At 35.0% G+C, this 22,690-nt stretch overlaps 1 protein-coding gene across 1 annotated transcript in view; it reads right to left on the reverse strand.

Moving 5' to 3' along the window:
* The window catches only part of Klc (kinesin light chain), a 46,183-nt gene extending 38,049 nt beyond the window's left edge, over positions 1–8,134 (reverse strand). Inside the window, exon 1 of the mRNA XM_028319685.1 lies at positions 8,026–8,134. The gene's annotated coding sequence lies outside the window, so the exon portion shown is untranslated. The remainder of the gene's footprint in view (positions 1–8,025) is intronic.
* Positions 8,135–22,690: the final 14,556 nt, after the last annotated feature.

Below are 22,690 nucleotides of genomic sequence, written 5' to 3' on the forward strand. Positions count from 1 at the left end.
GCTCGCTGTTGTCTCGCCGTTTTTAAAATCTTTGAACATTTGAACTATCTTATACAGTGATATTGAACATTCATAATATCAGTGTTTATTCTAATTTCGTGTAGACTCTAAGTGCGTGTTTTAGAGTAGTTTTCAGTAGGTTTTAGATTGAAATAATTAGTGATTATTGACAATAATAGACAATTGACTTATGAGTGCATAAGAAATACCTGAAAAGACTATAAAACGCCGGTGTTCATGCTGTCTCTTTGCTGAGTTAAAGGAGTGTGTTAAAGGTGAGTGTCCTTGGTCTTTCAGAAATCCTTGGGAGAATTTTCCCTTGGCTATTGTTCCGGCTAGCCGGCTCAGCAACAGGTAGGGGTTTTCTTGATAAGGACATCAACGCGTCGGTCCTCATGATTTCCTTGTGGTGGAGATCTTTTTTTTAAATAATTATGTTATTCATTTGTTTTTATTTTTCTTTGTTTTATTGTGTTTTTGTTTTTTTAATACTTGTTAAATACATGTTTTTTTGATACTTTGTTTAATACATTTTTACATTGTTTACGATTTTGTTAATAATTAAAGGGCAATAAATAACGATGATTATATTTAAAGTAATAACTTTTGACTAAACTAAGCAAAGCTAAGCAAACTATGGCGACTTAATAGCAAATAAACGTACTGAAATAAATATACATTGTTAATATTACGCTGTGTGTAAAATTATGCTAGCGCTCGCAGCTTTAAGATTGCCTGAAGCGGGATTCGAATCCGCGCTCTCGGCGGCGCTGTAGTCCGATACGCAAAGCACAATATGGCGGCTGTTTAAAACCAGCTAAGCGAAAAGGTCTGGCGATCTCAAAATTAATAGCTTTTAATTGCTACGTGCGAATGGTTCAAAATAAAATTCAAAAATCATGTAAAGTTTTGTGAATACTTTACAATATTCTTTAAAAAGCTGCGCTAATGACAAACAATTTTTTTGGCAAAATTTGCATTGAAACTTTTTATTTGGCTGAGTGTACGTTGTTGTATAAAAAAAATGTTCACAAGTTGTTTGGTGCCCAAAGTAAAAGCTTTGCTTAGTTTGTGATAAAATAAATGGCGCTAGGCTAAAAACCCTCATTTTGCTATGATGACGCCATGTTGGAAAGATCCCCATGGAGTCAAGGTGGCGGAGCGCTGCGTCGATGCGTGCAATGCATGCGCGATCACCGCGTCACTTTTTTATCTTGCCTCATGAAAGCCTCTTTTTGAAGAGAGTGAGTACTAAGTGTATCATTATTCCTTGGCTTAAAATAGCTAAAGAAAAGGCTTAATAGACGATAGCTATAATCCTTTCGTGATAAAAATAGAATTAATCGCGCACCGTGGGCCCGGGCCCACGGCTAGTGTTGTATAGACGAAAGTAATCGGGACGCTTGCTCTTAAATCTTGACAAAGTATTTTTTCTTTAGTTTTCAATAAATTGTTGATTTATTTAACAAGTTAAATAATTTCTAATTTAAATGCAAGAACCTAACTTGTATTGTGTGCTCTTTATCCTTTCAAACGACATAAATTCTGACAAGTTAGTGGAAAATTTGTGAATGAGGCGTCCCACTTATGGTCAAAGGGGTGATACCCCTGAAAACAGCGGGACGTTCCGTTGAAATCGGGACATTCCGTGAAAATCCTGACTTTCTGCGCAAATCGGGACACACCCGCCCATAGCGCCCACTTCATGGCGTCAGTGCCCAGTACGCATGCGTGAGGCAGATCAATAACTCCAGGGACGCGCTCCGCCATTTTGGTTTTATTCCCGCACCCACCACTTCGGGGAACAGCGGCCGCGCTAGTTTCACGCTTGCCTCGAGAAAATACTAAAGCCCCAGCCCACTTAGCAGCTTAACAAAATCCAAGCTTAATACAGTAACAATTGGTGAGTCGTCGTGCATTGATTTAATAAGTGTGCCCTGCTTTTAACGTTCGCTATTTTTTTTATTCTTTTTGTTTTACCTTTTTTTTATGTTACTATTTTATTTTATTTTATTGTCATTTTCAGGAAATTCGTCATGGGCGGTTGATGTCTTTTTGATTTTCTTCCTATCGATGTTGTAATTAGAATAAGTAAGAGTGTATTATTCTAGAATGAACGTTCCTTACCGTATCTAAGATTTACTATTTTGATTTAAAAAAAGTAAGATATTTAACGTTACTTATCTTAATTTATTTTTATGTTCATTTAAGAATTTTATTTGATTGAGATAAATAAGTCTGATAATGTATGTGTTAAAGTATGAAATTACCTTTTTTATGGAGAATTAATAGTTAATATATAAAATTTTGTGGGTTGAATGAATCAACAGTTAAGCTTTCAGCATAGATAGACAATAGAAAAAGAATAATGGATATTAACAAAGTAGTAATAAGAAAAATCGGCAATTTCATAATTTAACCCCTACTTTATTGTATTTTGCATTATTAGACTTATTTGATTTTGCTAATAAAGACAGTCTTCTAATATTTACTTTTAACTTCCAATGGCCCTAGTAAATTTAATAAAAGTAATTTTAATACGTAAAAATTATAAGTGAAGTTAATAAGAAATAATAAGTTTAATTTTAATTCAGTAGAATATCATCATGTATTCTTTATACAAACTTGCAAAAGTGTATTATAGCGCGGAATATACCTACAATATTTTTTGCTCTGAACTACATTATTTCATAAATTTTAAGAAAAATACAACAAAGCCATGAAAAGAAAATTTTAAAATTTTCTGAATAATTCGGATATCATTAATAACATAATATTTTTTGGTAAAGAATGGGATGTTTTGTAAAACAAAGCGATTAAGGAAGATTAACCTGATCTTACCAACCTAAATAAAATAGCGAAACAAATTGACTGTTGTTATTCCTGATAAAAAAATCCTTAGTTGTTACAATATTTTATTTTTACTATACACTACATTTTCCTTCGCCTTTATCTAAGCCTGTTTTTAAATAATCCCCCGTGGAAACCTAAATATTTGTGTTAAGAGTGGGTTCACCTCAATATTCCAGCGGACTTGGTACCATGAAGTTAATATTACTACTACTACTGTAAAACGAAACCGATTTTAATTGACACTGGGTAACAGACATTTGCGTGCCAGTGTCAGGATTATTTCACTGTTTTGTTCGTTCGTTCGTTCGTTGATTAGGGCCCATTAGAGTGTGCCCGCTGAAGCCTGGATCTTGGCCCAACACCGTAATAGGCAACCCTCGTCGACACGTGCACCGACGATCGCCAAATGGCTAGACTATCGTCTGTACTCGCCACTTTGACCAGTGAAGCTGGAAAATCTCTTAAAGCTACCAGCGCAACGCGCGTATCTTCAAAAATAAGGATGAATAGAGAGACACTGTTCCGACCAGCACCAGAAAGACAGACTGCTCAGCTGAACCTGCCTCTCAAGCTGAAAACAATGATACGTAGACTTCAAACTACTGTAACTTTCATGCGCGTACTACGTAGCATGGCCTGATGACCCCATTGACAGAAGGCTGCATGCATGGAACTTTATTGCTACACAGGAGACGCAGTGGTGGGAGCAAGAAGTGGGAATAGTCCCGCTGCTGTATAAAACGAACTCCTGCTAGTTTTTCCTTGACCCACAGGGTAGGTACGTAGTGAGATACTTACATTTGTGGGTCGAGATAGATCTGGCTGGCAAATACATCGATGAGGGACATATTCCCGACAAGATAATGCATGAAAATATGGAATGGAATACATGGAATCGGCTCTTTCGAACGTTACAAATACAGTTAAAGAACAAACAATGCTATCGAAAGAACATCATGACAGATTCATGAGATGTAGGTAGACTTATGAACACAAGTATTCATTGAAGCACATTCGAGACAACAAATTATACGATATTGGTGCGCAGAAGCATACATTTGAATTGATGAGCGGTGATTGCGTATGCAGCAGTTTTTATCACATTCAAGTCGGATACAAGCTAAAAATGCACTCTACAGAGTAGACCCAAGACAACTGGAAAACATAACGAGTATGTTTGAAATCTACAGGCCTAAAATTTTGTTTCCGTTGTTTTGTAGTCATAACAGCACAGCGGAAATTAACTTTAGGCTTGAGATTTATCAACTTCAGATATGGTTAAAGATTTATCAAGCGTGTTAAGGTGAAGTTTCTACGAAAAGACAAGAATCGATTACACCGCTGAGTTGAATGTGGCCGTTTTCTGACGGCGTCCCAGAATCGGATGCAATATTTCTCCACCCGGTTCTGGGACGCCTGAGAAAACTCGGTCTGGTAGCAACACTAGAACTGTCAAGAAGAACGCGCAACATTTTTCAGATAACTTTGTATTGTATTTGATATTGTATGAGACATAATAAAGAGTATAATTAAAAGCAAATCCTTGGAGTATTAATAAAATAAGCATTACTTTAAGAAAATAGTTCCTGTATTTTTATTGCATCGATCGACGTATAAGAATGAAATCTCTCAAAAACCATAAAATCTTAAAGTATTGACATTTTTTACAGAAAATTGTATGGTATGGTGGAAAATTTTCGAATAATTTTCAAAAATCTTTGAATGCAGTTCTCTTTCTTTTCAAAAATAAAGGAATGTTTTCTTTGAGTAAAATTTTCTATCTGCAGTATTAAGGGTACTTTCCCTCCAGGTGGAATTACAAAATTCCACCCTTTAGATAGATGTAGCCGAATTTTATCGACAAACTTGCCCCGTATTATGTGAGGCGAACAAAATGAATCTATCGCTTTTAAGTAATGGAGTCGTGTCGTTCTTAGCGTCGTTCGACCAAAGCCAGTGTCGTAGTACAGGTCTTCCAGACATGTAACAGAGTCGCTATAAATAGACAGATACTTACCCTTGTCTGGGCTGAAGGTGAAGGAAAATACGCAAAAAACATCCCTTTCAACTTTGAACATTTATTATGAAGGTCTCATAATTACTAAATTGGGAGGCAAATTGAGTTTTTTTGTAACTTTCATCATAGTAAGTACCTATTCATACAAAGATTTTCTAAAAGATAGGCATAGTATGACTAAAGAGCAACGTTAAAATTATGGATGTTATGGATATAAAGTTTCGGTTATGGATACGGTTACGGATATTAGGATAATATATTATACCGGTTTCGGTTACGGTTATGGATATGAAATCATTTCGGATTATCCGAAAGTTTCGGATAAATTCGAATTAGAATTTTAAAAATGTAAAATTCTAATAAGTAGCAAGATGTTGCGCGACCCACATAGTCACTTTATGTTATTTATGATGCCACCTATGATAAAGGTAAAACAGGCGGAGGTATCAAATGGTGCCAGGGAATGCCAGACAAGTAACAAAATTTAAAAAAAACATTAAGGTTTTGACTCCGCCTTTATCCGAAACTATCCGAAACTTTTGAATCGGTTTCGGTTACGGTTACGGATATTTTTTTATTACGGATATCTGATAGTTTCGGTAACGGTTACGGATGTCCATAACATCCCTGGTTAATTACTCTTATTTTTATAAAACTAAGGCCCGGTTTTTTGATTCGTAGTTAAAATAACCAATGGTCAAATTTGACAGATATCAAATGACAAGTGGTTAAATATCAGAAAAAAATGTTTTTTGAACAATGGTTAGCTCAACTTTTAGTACATTTTGTAACTATTAGTTAACATTTTGTTAATATTTAACCATTAGTAGCAAAATTTAACAATTTGTTATTTTAACTATGAATCAAAAAACTGGGCCTAAGTGAACTCCCTTTAGGAAAATTATTTTAATCATCATCATCATTACAACAGGATAACTCTCTTCACTTTTCCTCAAATTTTCACCGAAGTAAAATTATTGTACACTAAACTTGACTCACGATTTTTGGCACCTTATCTTCATTAAACTTTAAAAAATTAACGAAATTAATCTATTTTTTGAAAATGGTATGCAATATTTGTGAATTAATTTAGTTCATTGATATCCATCATAAAAAAAATATACGAGTTCTTTAAATAATAGGTACGGAACCATAAATAGGTGTAATTTAAAGTAATAACATACTTGTATTTTTTAACTCTACTGCTCCTAAATAAGATCATGATAATATTTCAATTTTATCAAATCAATGTCTAATGTTACAGTCAAAACTCATAATCGGTCAAAACTACTTTTGACTAACGCCCTTGGTAAAACTTTTGACTGCAAAAAATCAGTCAAAAGTGCTTTCTCCTGATTAAAAATTTTACCAATCAGTCCAAACTTCATAAAAAATAATGATTTTACTTATATTTTGCCTGACAAATACTTAAATTTCTTAAAAATTAACATTAACCCTTAACACCACTTGGTATTTTCAGCTTACACATCTACACTCGTGGGGGACCTAAGTCCCCACTATTTGTATTCAATATATGTATAAGTAATTTAGTATGAAATATCTTAGGATAATTTTTCATAAAATAAACAAGAAACATAATTATTTAAGTGAAAAAAAAAACAGGTTTAATCGTATTTTAAACATAAAAAAATATTATTTCTAGCTACAAACAAAAAAGTTACCAAAAAACTAGTTACATATATACAGTGTGAGTCACGTTAAAGTGTACATATGAAAATAGATGAAATTAGACCTATTTTTATCGACAAAAAAGAGGTCAAAAATTTTTTGAGATTTTTTTTAAATATTTTATAGAATTTTTTTTCTTCCAATTACTTATTGTAAAGAAAACGTAATAACTTTTAAACTAAGCGACATATCCTGATAAAATAAAAACAGTAATAATGCTAAATATTAGGTGATACTAAAAAAATACATAAAATACGCAAAAAAGATCAACAAATAATAAAAAATGATACTTTTTGAAAAAAATCTGCTTTTAAATTCGTGTTTTTTTGGTTATTTGATAAATTTCTCCAAAAAATGCCTCTATAACCGGTGGTTTTTATTNGCCAGGTCTGAATTACTGGCAAAGATAAAAAGAGTTCTGTTACTTTGAGCTTAATGCAATACATCTACAACAATCAACATTGTTTTTTAATACGTCGACTTTACCGTTTGCGGATTAAATTGCGAATTTAATAACGAAAATGTACGACTGTTATAAATTTTATATTCTATCTTTTGTTCAGCAGTCTCTCCATAGTTTAATTAATTTGATAACCGACTAGTAAGATGTTCATCTTACAATAAATAATTGATTTGACGTGCAGTTGTCAATAAAATCTGAATGTTCATTAGAGAAGGAAAACCAGCCGTTCGAGTAATATAAAGTGTATTAACGTGGTCGTAATTAAATTTTACGAAACGCGAATACCAGCGCAGAAATGTTAATGACTGAGGACTTTAATCGTGAAAAGAATGTGTGCGCCCGGGCCGTTTTCTCATGCCATTCAGCCGCTCGCTTTATAAAATAACGATACTATCGCACTATTCGCGTTGCTATCATTTGGGTCAACTAATCTTTATATCTTTAATAGTCAGATAATTTCAATTACTGGGCGTCCATTGAAAATAGCTTGAACAATGCATCGATTGAGAAAAATCGAAAGTTGATTAATCAACGGAAGCTTTCTTCGTGTGATCGAATGTGCCTTTCAAAAGAAAAACAATTCAATCTGTTATGAAATTGTAATTACGTTGAAGAATTTTTTATTCACATGAATTTAGTTTATTGACCCGATCGGACTTACAAGAATACTCAGTTTTTTATTATCATGTGGGTGGGTTAGAAAATTTTCTTTTGATCGAATAGAAAATGTTGTATTTCGCTAACTTCACGAAGCCGCATCATAGTTGGAACGTAATCGATTTTACAAGACCTCGTTTACAAACACGCAATAACGTTTCTTTTTTTTTTAAAAGCGTGATTTGTGGCTGTACGTTAAAATTGTTAGTGTCCAAATACATTAATAAGTAAAAGCATGATTATCGCCTGATGCGACCAATTAATTTGAAGAAGAAAAACATTGTTGAATGAACATTGATCCTTCCAAGGTAGCGAAAATTGAGAGACACAGGTTGAAGAGTATTACGGTAAGTTTCAGGACGGTTGTTGAAATGGACGCGTAAACGATTTCAAAGTGGTTATTTTAATGCCGGCTCTTGAGAGCGACAGCACGCGTCCGTCCGCGCCGGAGGTAAATTGCGTACTGGAGTGAATCGACTAGTGGTAGCGGTGGCCTAGTGCGGCGCGCGCCTCGGCGCCACTCGATTAGCATTATCGAGTCGATAGTATAGCGACAGGTGAACTCGATGAAATGGCTGTGATATTCATAGCTTTAAATCTTATCTCCACGCTATGACGTAGCATATTTTATCTAGTTAACACGATTTTACGAAAAAGTTTATAGGATCAAAGTGCATGTTGGTATGGAACAGAATACATAATGTTTATGTGATTTGACAAAACAACAATCAACCCACAAAACGAACTATCAATGATAAGGACATTTATGTGAAATACTTACCATAATAAAATTGACCTAGACATTCTACTAGCCTGTTATCATCAAGATTATAAAGTCAGTCAAGATTCGTGTTTTTATTTACAGTAATAATAAATGTATGCACTAGTTTGTTTTTATCAGCAGTTTCAAGGTTATTCTATAAAATTATTAGATCTCAAGATATCTCGAGAAGTTTATGGTTGGAAAATTATCATCAGCAGTTATCAAACCTAAAGCACTATAAACAAAAGAAAAACAGAATCTATGACAGGTACGAGCTGAATTTTAAACAAAATTTTACTAAGCTATTTATTTTATAATCCTTACAACCGTCAAAGTGATGAGAACATAAACGTCTGTTACGATAAAGTATTTTGGCACACACCGAATCTCTCATTTCCTAAAAGAGATTGAAATCGAGCAACAAATTAAAGCCATCTCGTCACGAGCCGTTGCACCGCCCTATTTCCCAATCGCGTTAGCTGGGGTGGCCACCCCTATGCGACCCTACCCCGCACACATGCGCAGTTTGTGCAAGTACATCTGCACAACAACACGTATACAGTCGACAGCTTATCAAGCTACACATTTTTTGTGCTAAAATAGCATCTAACACAACTGCATAAGATGATACAGCGTTAGCTTGTGACGTTTGTACACCTAATAACGGGGTTGCCATGAATCATGATGGAGTTGATAAGCAAATTGGTAGAGCATCCCTTGTTTAAGAGCGTAATGTCTAGCCGTAGGGAAAAAAACATTTTAATAACTATCTATGAAGATTTGAAATTGCTGATATAAAAGGATTAGATAGGAAAAAAATACTTTTCGATTCAATTAGGCACTAACAACGGTAACAAAAACATTTGATGAGTTCCACTGAATCGATGGAACTTACCAAGGCAGACAAAACATAGATTAATTTATAACTTAGAAACCAGAATAATAATCCTGAACGCTTCCACATTCGATGAACCAGCGATCTAATTAAAGCTTTCGAGTGCCACTTTGATCGACTAACCAATGAATATCATATGGATGAGCAGATATACTTTTAAGATCAAACAAACATTATGTAGAACACTACATGCTGATACGCAGGGTATTGGATAACTTCGCGATCACGACAAAAGGAGTTTCAAAGCCTTTGATCAACAGCAGGCATCAGCATTGGTCCAAGTAACCTACTTCCAGCTATCCCAACACAAAATGAAGAGAAAAATGTGGAAGAAACCTTCAATTGAGTTACATAACGGAGGACAAGGTCAGATGAATCAATACGCAGACGCCAGGGAGTCTACGGACATAATGCTGAGACCGCTCCTGCAGCGGATTAGCAGGTGCAGTGACGTGAATATTAAATTGGATCACCTAATAACCTAGAATACATAGCATGTAACATCTGCTAGCTTTATAATGACCACCAAACCCACCAAAGACATAAAAAAGCAAGTAAAACAATGTAATGTTTTTCTTTTTATTTACTGTGCCAGACTACCAACCATTTGTGTGCCGAAATAAAGACTGATTTAATTGCAGACAATGTTTAAAAGAAATTCTTCAATCGTTTAACACATGAATATTACAAGACAACGTTCTTACTTAGAGATAAATCTCAGTTGCTTATTTATTGTCGGTCCGCTTCAATCTAACGAGCTATACGAGTAATTGAACATATGAAAGGCAGTAGCCATTTAAAATTAAATAGTTACAAAAGAAATCGTTATCTAGTGACCGTGTGCAACATATTGCGCCCAAATAATTGTCGCAGTTAAAAAAGCCTATGTTTATTACTATTCATAATTTGATAGAAGTGAAACCTTTGTGACTTCATTGCCTATTATTTGCACATAAGAGGCAGACAATGCAAAGGCAAAAAACTAAACTTTCACTATTGATGAAGAAGACGAAGTATTGTCGTATCTACGGTTACGGAAGAAATCAATTTCTTATGGAATGAACGCCATTTTAGCTTGCGTGCTTCTTTAACCATCACAATTGCCTATGACGAAGGTGGAGAAGATAATATGTCCGGTACTCCAGAAGCATTCCTGGCAAAATCTGTATTCGACACAAAAGCAGACAAAGGACTATAAAATATCGATCGACAATAATACATATAATAATGCACATGTAAATGTATCTTTTACAAAACCTGTTTCATTTACATGACCTAATTACTGAAAAGATTACTGGTAAGGTGAAAAGGTAAATTACAACCCGTCAACATGAAATTCTTGCAACTATGGAAATGAAGAACAAAATCCTATTTCATTTCAAATCCATGCATCGATGGTATAAATTAATGCACCGTATTATCGTGAATGATCCGACTTTCATAGTAAATTACTAAATCATAATAATAATGGCATAATGTAGGTACATGATAGAGTAAACCTAAGTCTCGTTCAATAAGATGAAACTAGCAAGATTGGTTACCAGATAGGGTTGTCAAAATAAAATAATACATTTGTGGTAAATCAAAATGGCATTACACTAACAGAAGAAAGAAGAACACAAAAAGACGTCGTGTGAATTTAGGTACACCCAACCCACCCTACTTCGGAAAATTTTCGAGTTAAAGTTTTAAATTCACTAGACTTTGGACCCCAATACCAATGTACGAGTTAAATCGGATTGGTAGCCCTGTTTTCCAGAGCACTTTTTCTTGAACTTGATATTGTTTAGGTTAGTTCTGGAAAGGCGATTCAAAATATAGTTAAAGCAAAAGTTGCATGCATTCAACTTTCGTCTTTAAATAAGTTTGCTGCAGAACTTAAGAAACCATCATAAATCCAAGACATATAAAACCTAGATAAACAAAGGTTATAGTCATTGTATTACTAGGTATACCTACTACGATTGTAAACTATTGACATGACGTCATGACTCATCATTACACACACACACACCCATTGGATGAACACTTTAAAAGTGAGAGGTGCTAAATTAACATTTTTATTAAGATCACAATGGTTTCCGAGCTTTTATTATGTCTGACTGACTCATTGGTGAGCTGTGAGAAAATTTTATTGAAATGCCCATTAAATTTTAGCCAGAGGTGGTCTTAATTCATAAACGCAATTACTTTCATAACGCGATTTAGAAACAGGTTTTGTCATATTGCGTAATGAGCGGACATAGCAAAAAATGTCAGGACAAATATTTTGAAAACAAGTTTAACTGTGACATTCGTATAACCATGAATGATTTACCAAACGGATGACGCCATAGCATTGCCTAACAAAGTCATACGCAAATTCTTATAATGTGCTATGATTTGAGTGTGCAAACAAAGTTATTATATTCAAGAGTGGTTTTTAGTCTTAATTTTTATTAATATTTAATGCCGAAAACCTTTTGACCCTTTTGAGAAGAATGACATATTTGTAAATGAGTTAACAAGAATCATGCTTTTGTTCTAAACTCTAAAGGTTAACATGAATAACATAGTAGCAGATGCGAGTAAGTTTAATAATTTGACGATAATGAAACTTGGTAACGAGAAAAATACCGCAAAAAATAACTGACAATAAGTGACCGTTGATTATTCGTTTTATAACTGGACAGACTGAAGGGCTTATTTTTAGAGTGCTTGATTTGTACAGAGAGCAAGTATTTGATAACGAACCTTATACTTGACATACACAGTTTACAGTCTGTTGAAGAAAATCTGTCATTGGCAGAACTTAACTTGTGCCTATAATTACATCCAAGTAATCATCACTATTTGCCCGGTACATAAATGGCTACACGATGACCGACCGTACTATCTAAGGGAAAACGGACCGGTCTCAAACTATACATAAAGACCTTGTTTATGGTCCATAATGAATGCTCCACGACTCCGCGACATTGACGGGATCTACTAAACATACGACTTCAAAAACGACACCGCGTTTAAGTCGCAATATTGTACAGAACTTCAAATTGCTGATAATATGGACTAATCAAGCAATATAAACGCCCTAAGAGAAAATCTAGGCAAATTAAACTCACTAATTGGCGAAACGTATAAGAGAAACCTACATGATGTGTAAAAAGGTTATGACGTCGTTTTTACATGAGAAAATGAAATGGATTTTCTCCTTTTATAATATAAATACGAGAAAGTATTTAGTTCTGTTGCTTAAATATAATTAATAGTCCGTATAAGCGTGTACAATTCAATTAACCCACTTTCAACAATTATTCAAATCAATAACAATTAAACGAGCAACAGAACAATATTATCAAGTACCTATCCCAACTAATCCCAACTAATATTATAAATGCGAAAGTAACTCTGTCTGTCTGTCTGTTTGTTACGCTTTCCCGCTTAAACCTCGCAACCGATTTTGATGAAATTTGGCATAGAGATAGTTTGAGTCCCGGGAAAGAACATAGGATAGTTTTTATCCCGGTTTTTGAAACAGGGACGCGCGCGATAAAGTTTTTCTGTGACAGACAAAATTCCACGCGGGCGAAGCCGCGGGCAGAAAGCTAGTGTATTATAAAAGATTACATCTTGATTGAGTTGAGACATAGCTTCGTCATGCTTGGAAGTATCGTCCTCCTTACACTTATAGACCACAGAATGTGCCTCGATAAAAATAAATTGACCAGATGTTAGTATACTATGGTTAGTTTCGAAATCCCATAACAATAACGGATGTTGTTGCATGCAGATACGACACCTGAATTAATATAACTGACCCATTTAATGAATTCCAAGCGTGGAAAAGGTCTATTAGTGCAAATATTCAAGACGAAATTACTATAGGAGCAGCACTTCTAATGATGAAGTTGTTTTATGCGAAATCACAACCCAAAATACTGTCAAATACCCATCGTTTTTCCTACAAATATGTTTGTGCTATTAGTGTTTGTTAATTAACTTGCGAACCGAATAATTCACGGTTCAACGGGCGATAGATCGGATCTAAACAAGGCTTGCCTGACTGACTAATATTAGTCAGACCGGGCCGGTCACGGTCATTGTCTTACAACATCTCACCATTTACACACCAAAATCCACTTGAACACATTTTATTGAATACTTTTTTATTGGTCGGGAAACGGGTACTTTACCCGAGCAAGAATAAAAAGGCAGTGTTTCTTCAGCGAAAAAATAGATGATGTTAGCTTTGTCCGAAAACGTAACGTATGACCTTGGCTGGCATGGCTGTTATTATCATTACGAATATTTTTTCCTTAATAAAACCTATTTATACATTTGTGAGAATCGAATTGACCTGTTATCGCGAAATAAAATGAAGTAAGAGCCTTTTATCCCACAACGCATGCGGTAGTGCAATGGCATCTAAGAGTCCATTATAATTTTATGACAAGATTTCACGTGGAACATGTAAAGTTTCCATTAAAGCTAATACGGGGTTCAGAGATGGATAGTAAGTGCCCATAAAAATTCACCGTGGAAGATAAGATTGGTGCTCAATAGAAATTAATGAAAGGAAAAGTATCTAATACATACCTATAAATCAAAAATAAACGTAGGTGTAATGTCAGTTGTAATTGCACGAAATCATTACAGATTCTGTTAAAATTGCACATAATTATCATCTATAATAATGGTAATGTAGTGTGCATGAACACTACTTAAATTGTGATCAATTTATTAATTATTATTTATTACCACTATAAATTTATATCACCGGAAGTGAGAGTAGTGTCTGTTGATGACACCAAATAATTAATTAAATATTTTTGTTCGCCTTTCTAAATTAAAGACAGCTAAAATATTTTATATCAGCAAGTTGACGTAAACATATGTAGGCATACGATTAGCACAACTAATTTAAAACCAAATGATAATTGATAAAATATTGATATTCGTAGTGCAATTTTGGAAATCGGTTTTTTAACTCATTCGGGTTAATTAAGTTTGTCGATTACTGTGATTCGTTCGAACACTCATATTTTTCCTTTTCAGTGAATCAGGCGCCCTCATTCTCGAAAATAATTGAATTAGAAGCCTGTCAGAGAAATTGGCAATTCGAGCAAGCCTTCGAGAGCCTTTCTATTTTCAGGCACTACTTTCCTTTAACGTAGTCATTATTGTGGATTCACACTGTTGTTTCACACTGTGTTTTCTGATTTTGAGTAGAAAATAACATACCTCGATATTACATGAACTAATTCATAATACTTAATACATTCGAAATCTTCATAGAGGACTTTTATCAATTTTAATCCTAATGCCTAATACGAGTCGACAACACAGGTAAAAATTATTGCAATATCCTACGGAACATTACCTAAATGTATCCTACAAAATAATGTTTCTAAATCGGCACATCAATAAACATGAACAACGGATGTCACAGGATTATCGGCATAGCTATTGTCAAAAGTATGATTAATTACATTTTACTGCATTTTTAGTAAAAGACGTCTTTGTATGTAAAAATGCGTAGATATCCTCTTTAGCGGGTATTTCTTTAATAGCCGCAAGACAAGCCACGTTCCATAGGCGAAGGTCGCCAGACGACGCCTCTGGATGAAATGCAGAGAAAAAGCAAAGCGAGCGAGGACCGAATTAACGAGCAGAATGTCGCATGCGGCAAAAACTGTTTTTATTTTAGGGCGGCGAACGTTGACCATCTAGGCAGGGATGCTGTAGAAATAAATGCATCAATACGTATCGATACAGGGTGTCCATCTAGGCAGGGATATTTTGGAAATAAATGCACCAATACGCATTGATACAGGGTGTCCATCTAGGCAGGGATACTTTGGAAATAAATGCACCAATATACAGGATGTCTAGTGAACGGTAGAGTTAGCGATAGTATTAATCGGTGATCCAATTTTCATATTTAGAGATTTGACTCTTAGTTTGACTCTAGGAGTTAAGTCTCCTATCTCCTAGATGTTTCTGCACCTTATTTTTCGCAATTTTGGTCAAATGATAATTTGCACGAAGTAAGTACTTAATCTGTGGTATAATGTAGCCAGAATAGAAGTAAACATTTGAAAATGACTAGGTTTTATAAATTAAAGGGCATGTAAATCTTATCTTTAAGTTCATTTTATCATTATCATTTAGGACTTGACCGATACCATAGACTGCCGATATGATATGGGCGCCTTCAAGTTTATAATTTACCATGCACGTATTTTTTACCCGAGCAGGTCGTTTATGCTCAGAATGCCAACTTCTCAAAATGCCAACCGATCGCAAAATGCCAACTTCGCAGAATGCCAACTTCTCGAAATGCCAACTTCGCGAAATGCCAACTTCTCAAAATGACAACTTCTCGAAATGCCAACTTCTCGAAATGACAACTTCTCATAATGCCAACTTACAATTATAATGAATGCAGGAGCAGTGAATGCTACCACTAATAATAAAAATAATTAAAAAGTCCATTACATTATTTCAATATCTTTATTTGTTACTATACAATCAATCAATACACTAGGGTCGTATCGCATCAATCTCTCATCTCAAATGTCGATTGAATGACATACACCTGTATAATTGTTACAATAATTGTAAAAATCGGATAAACAAAAACCAGATAAGGTCACAGTACACTTTAAATCATAAAATAGTGTATGGCGAAAACAATGTTACGTTATGAGGGTAGTTTTAAAAAATGCACAAGTTATACTTGACAAAACTATATCGCCCTTGTAATGTGTTAATTTATCTAGTAAAATAATTGTTTCGCTGTTACAGACCGTACCTGGTTTTAGTTTATCTGAGTTGAGACCCTAGTGTATTGATTGATTGTATAGTAACAAATAAAGATATTGAGATAATGTAAATATATGGACTTTTTAATTATTTTTATTATTTGTGGTAGCATTCACTGCTCCTGCATTTATTATAATTGTAAGTTGTCATTATGAGAAGTTGTCATTTCGAGAAGTTGGCATTTCGAGAAGTTGGCATTTCGAGAAGTTGTCATTTTGAGAAGTTGGCATTTCGCGAAGTTGGCATTTCGAGAAGTTTGCATTCTGCGAAGTTGTCATTTTGCGAGCGGTTGGCATTTTGAGAAGTTGGCATTCTGAGCATAAACGGAGCAGGTGCCATGCCATAGACGTGAAGGCATTTAAATTCCACAATGTTCATGCGACAAAAATAATATTAAACTATTAAAGAGTTTACAAACTTGTATTCTGTTACGGTTCACGATAACTTCAAGGTGAGGCACCATCTTAGTTAAATAAAAATAAACAAATTATGAATGCGTTTTGCTCAGAAGAATATTGATTCATTATTAAATGACAATGCAATGTGAGCGCAAAAAAAACGCATGGAAAGGCGAGTATCATAATTATCTGGTATATTTTATTTATAGACAATTTTCAACTTTTTTAATGAATCCGTTCGATTTTTTACTGGATACAAAGCAACCTAGCGTGTGAGATAATAACTGGAACAAGGCGAATACGTCGGCAATACAAAGCGATTTGAGAGCCACAATGTAATTACCAGAAATGCTGATAAATCAAATTTTAATGGCGGCTGTGCAAATAAATATCTAATTGTAACTGAAGTGGAATTGAATTATTTTATTGTTGAAACAGACAATCTAGACCACAAATTACCGGTAGATAGACTTTCAGATCTTGAACAATAATATTGATAGAAACCCCATTTTACCTATAACCGATAGTCGCCAAGTTATCGGACACTGTCTGAAGTCGAACCTTTACTTCGAATTCCTCCTATATTTATTATTCTGATTAATTTCGTTGCGGGTTCAATGACAGTTTAAATTTTCCCGGGACAAACTTGACCTTCACTAGTTGGGTTTTTATTGGCGGTCAAGCTGTAGATCCTGGCTACACAGGAGTTGCAGCGGTGGGAACGAGAGGTGAGAATAGTCCCGTAGTTATCGGATACCTATCAGTAATAAATCACCCTATAAAAGTGAAATCGACATAGTAGTTTTGACCTTTTAATTTTTGCTGAATGCCATTCAGGGATGAGGGGCTTTCGCATCATACTGAAGTTTCCGTATTTACCGAGTTATTCATTCATCTTTCTCATTGCGAGATACTGGCATGATATAGCGGCAGACCGGTCCAAAGATAGGGAAATGACAAAAGACTCCTACGCCGTTACGTAAATATCTAAATAACTATTTTCAACAAGTTCAACAATTTTCCTGCAACCGCGCTGGTACCCACCCTTAGACCTGCTATCCTTGCCGAAGGCTTGGTAACATAGATTAACTGCTGCGAAACAATAAGTAACATAAAATGTTCTTTGCTACGGTGAACGCACCGTTCTTGGTGTACCTAAAGCTGGTAATTACGATGGTAATTTTTAATTCCGGATAATGATTTATTTCCACCGACAAAGGCGCGTGTATATTAATTTAATTAAGTGAACAACACTGTCAATAATTTATGAGATAGATATCCAAATGGAGGAAATGGAGCATGTCACACCTGACAGAGACACGATCAGAGTACGGCACACTTCAGTGAGCAGGACAGTGGGTCTGCGGGTCATTCCGAAGTTTCGAATGTTGCCATCCCTCTCACGCAAAGCGAGATGCCAGCATGAGTGACGGTGACAGACAGAACAATGTAAACAGCGTTTCGGAGTAGCCCTGCTGGACGCAAAGGAATCGTTGCACGGTGCACGCGCGCCCGACCGTGACCTCAGGCGCGGACGCAGCGAGGACAGTACAGTCGACAGAAAATACATTTTGTTGCAAAATAACACGTATTACGATTAAGTAAGGTGCTACAGTGTTTAACTTAGGGCGCTGTAGGCTTGTAAACTCGCGAGTGCAAAGGAAATGTAGTTATATTCATGTAGATCCAAAATCCGTTTTATCATTGTATCAGCGCAGAATAAACTAGACTTCAAATGGCCAGACCAACCAGAACTACTCAACATGTTTCTAACAGCAAACTATTTGGCAAAAGGCAACTCTGGTGGCTCTCTGTGGTGTAAGCACTACGACAAGTGGATGATATAATACTCATAATGACTCATTATCTACTAAGTATTGAAGAGTAATATTAAATTGGCCCAGTTTTCAGTTGTGCAGAAACTTCATAATTTAATATCAATCCATTCCAATTTTACTCAAAAATTACAAATCAAGACATATCAAAAACAGATAAGTGCAAAATAATTGCTTGTCTTTTAGATTAGTTAAATAAATTGAGCATAATTAATCAGTTGATCTTATATTTGTCGCAGTCGGATTGTATAATCCGCCGTTTTACATTACCACTAGGCATTTTACATTACAGCTCTGTTTTGTAATACGGCGGTTCAACGTTTAGGCGGATTGAATACGGCTGAATGAAAATCCGCCGGAATGTATTCGGCGCCAAACGTTCTTCAATACGGCTAGCCGTAATGTAAAACAGCGTGTCATTACCCGCCGCTTTGACAGTTTTTAGTTCCCATTTTCAATACCGTGGCGCTGCCTGACATAACAACAACAATGGCGTCGGATGCAGAAAATGTGTTGCTAAATTACGGAATTATTTCTGAATCGAATAAAGAAAACGTTATAACGTGTGTCGACAGTGAGTTTAAGAACAATTTTAACTTGCAATTGAAGAATTTCTATTCTTCACAATGTGGAACAGTTAAAAAACCGTGGACAAGGGACCGAGTTTTGGAGGTTATAGCCCACATCAAAACCGCTAAAGTGGCTATGGATTCTGGTGTTCGGCGGAATCCTACTCAATATTATTGGTGCAAAAAGTATGATATTATGACAGTGGCCGGTGAAGATTTTGAGATATCTTTTATTTTAAGATGTTTGTACCTTGTGATTACTCATTATGTTTAAAAATGACTAAATCCAAATCTTTCATTATATTATTAACTTTCAAAAAAAGTTTATTTGTTTTGAGATAGCTGTCCTTGTGATTTATAAACATACAAAAAAATTACTGAAGCCAAATATATTATTTAGCATTACTTACAGTAACGAAGATAATAATTCTTACTTAATCACTAAGGAATATCGTGAGAAGAAATCTTTCGTATTAAAATTTATTTACATTAAACATTGTTTTATTTTGTAAGTATGGTCACCCTACAATCTAAATAGTAGTACGATGCGGCTAAACGTGGGCCGCCGTATTGAAGAACGTATCGCAATGACAATCCGCCTAAACGTTGAACCGCCGTATTACAAAACAGAGCTGTAATGTAAAATGCCTAGTGGTAATGTAAAACGGCGGATTATACAATCCGACTGCGACATATTCATTAATTAGTCACTAATGTTAGTATTTTTTTATTGTGTCTGTGCCTTATGAACATTGCAAGTCACATTATACACTCAGTTACTACCTTAATACCTATTTTTGCTGATGATATGATGTCTTAAACACAATTTATTTAGAGTTGCCAGTACCTCCTAACTGCATTTTTTTTTTTGTTTATAGGAGGTATAAAAAAATACGTAAATATTACTTGCAGCTATTTCCACAGAGTTTCATTGCTATCTAAAAGGAAATATCAGTTAGGGGAAAAATTTCAGGACAACAAAAGCAGGACAGGCCAGACAGGCCAATATTTGGCCGGACAAGATCATAAAAAGCCAAACATGTCAACCCTAGACATGACAGGCTTAGGAGCAAGAAGTTAAAGGAAGTGGGCAAAGTTCAGGGTTTTATAAAGATAAACAAGAAGAAAGTACCTACCTACCCGGAGAGTAATTGAGTGAGTAAATAAGAAGAAATTATAATTAATAGTTTGGTTCAGAATAATTTTGGCAAATCCAATTCGAAAGTTTATAATAGGAAATGATCTAGGAACAAATAGGTTATTTCTTGCCCAAGTAGGTACCCACAGGTAGAAATTGTAAAAAGTTTTGTATTGTGTGCAGGTAATCCATGTGTACCTACCATGTTTTCAACAATTTCTACAATAAATCTTATTGGAATTCAACAGTTGCAATGCAAATGATGAGTTTGTTGTTGGTAGGTACTGCCACTAGTAATAAAATGATATCAAGAATGGATTATTGTTTCTTTGATATAGGAATGTGGTTCAGCCTTTCATTTTGTCCGCAATTATTAGACCTTGTTAAAATGAGCATTAGTCATCAAATACAAATCCAAGACTGGATTGTTTCTATCGGTACATCAACATTCAAAGTCCTAATAGTAACCTTCAGGAACAGATACATATTTCTTCATAGACGACAGGTATTTCAAAACGTTAAAAGCCAGACACAGTCATGATAAAAGAAAAAATATTTCTGTGGACGAACGAACTAGAAGCGAAAAATGGCGTTTCAAATTCATGGTTTTCCATGTGTTTTCATGTGCAATTCTTTGCAGATAGCAAACCAACGAATAATGCATTGATGAAAAACTGTTCAAGAGTGCGTAGAGTAATGAAATATTATTAATAAAACCAATAAATCTTACCTTTCTACAAAATTGACAGAAACACACAGCACAGAGAAATTTCACTGATTTCAATGCTGACAACATTAGCAAATTAACTTTGTTGGTACGATTTTCAAGGTTGCAAGCCTGACTGCGTTTTGATTAAAATAAGATTTTGATTAAATTTTATTTTATTTTTATTAATTCATAAGACTAGAATGGAAATATTTCCAAATCTAACAAAGTAAATAATTCTCTTTACTGTTACTTTTTAAAAATATATCTGTAAATTACAATTTTCTAAAACATTTTTCAGTGCAGTTGGAAACAAAACGCAAAATCCGAGTTTTTGTTTCATAGTGACGTGCTTAGGTTAGAAAGTAATACTTTCAATTAATATCGTATTGAAAGTATTGAGAATCGAAAATAAAAGTTTAAAAATTAGAAAATATAGAAAAAAAATATTAATGATCGCCAATGAGTTTTTACCCGACTGCGCGACGCAAGGGAATGTAATGTGTTTATTTCAGTGTTAACTATTCTATAGGTATTGTTCGGTTTTATGAATTTCTCGGTTAATTCTTCTGTTGTCAGTGATTAGGCATTAGTCAATATTTTACAAATAAATGTTAAATATTTATGCCCAATTATTTGCTATTTAACCAATGTATTATCGATGCGACTACTGGGTGCGTCAGAAAAATGAAACAGCAATGAGTAGGTGGTATACAATGGGGAACCTGTGGATTTACTCACTCCGTCAAGCGGCGTACATCGTTGCAAGAAAGATCCCCATAAAGCAATATTATTAACACTGTCAAAATGTTTTAATCATCGGCGTATCTTTGAATCTGTAGGTAGCCCAACATCCTGGGGCGGGCAATCGGGCATCCCAGCTCCTGCTATAGTATACGGTTTCAGTAGCAGATTTACGAATTTGCCAGTTTTGAAAATTATTAAATGTGACGCTTTAGACTTCAGCAACTCAGCGCTGATGTGCTTATACTTATACTACATGGTAGTAGGGAAACGTACAGAAAAATTGTACCTAATTTCGGAACACTAATAATAACAATTTATTAGAACACAATTAAATTAGGCCTCTGGTGCGACGACACACGTTAACCATCTACGAAAAGAGCTTTTGCATGAGATGGAATCGCTATTTTTTTTTAATTTGTGTTGAGCAGCTACTTACTCGTATTCAGTTCAATAAAATCCTAGTATTTCCTTACAGTTCGCCTCCGAGTCCTGCATCCATTAGAAAGTGCAGTATCTTTTGGGGGGCGATATGTTTTACATCTTGTGGGCTTATGATGTGGTTGCCTAGGTGTAAACTCCACTTGCGCATCAGAGGTCGGCAGTCCGTGAGAATGTGTAGCACAGTGGCGTTTCATCTGCCTCTTGGCACATCCTGCACGTTTTTGTTTCGGGCAGTCTCATAGTGGACAAGTGCTTGTTTAAGTGAGGGCAGTGACTGCAGTGTCCAGTGAGGGCTCGAACTAAGATGCGCATTTTAATCTTACTCAGTCCTTTGATCTGCTTAGAGCTTTTTCGGTCATAGAGAGCTTTGGAATGAGTTAATCCTAGCGTGTCTGACCATGCCATAAAGGATTTGTTTAAATTGATGTTCTCGAGGGTCATTCGAGCGAGACTTTTGGGAATGCCACAAAAGGGTTCTGGACCATATTGTGTTCCCTCCGCTCCCGCTCTGGCTGGAATCTCGACCTATCCTATTCAATGTATTTTTAATCAATAAAAAAAGGTTTTTATGATTTTGTCTATGTCGTAGTATGCAATAAATAAAATTATTATTCAATTAGTTTATGAACGGTCATCTAAAAGTAATTGAATAATGGATATTATGACATCACTAGTTTGTCAATATGACAACATCACTTTGCTGCTTGTCTGTCAA

Source organism: Ostrinia furnacalis, unplaced genomic scaffold, assembly GCF_004193835.3.
Source record: "Ostrinia furnacalis isolate ACB-3 unplaced genomic scaffold, ASM419383v2 OfSCF7316, whole genome shotgun sequence".
In the NCBI taxonomy this organism is placed as follows: domain Eukaryota; kingdom Metazoa; phylum Arthropoda; class Insecta; order Lepidoptera; family Crambidae; genus Ostrinia; species Ostrinia furnacalis.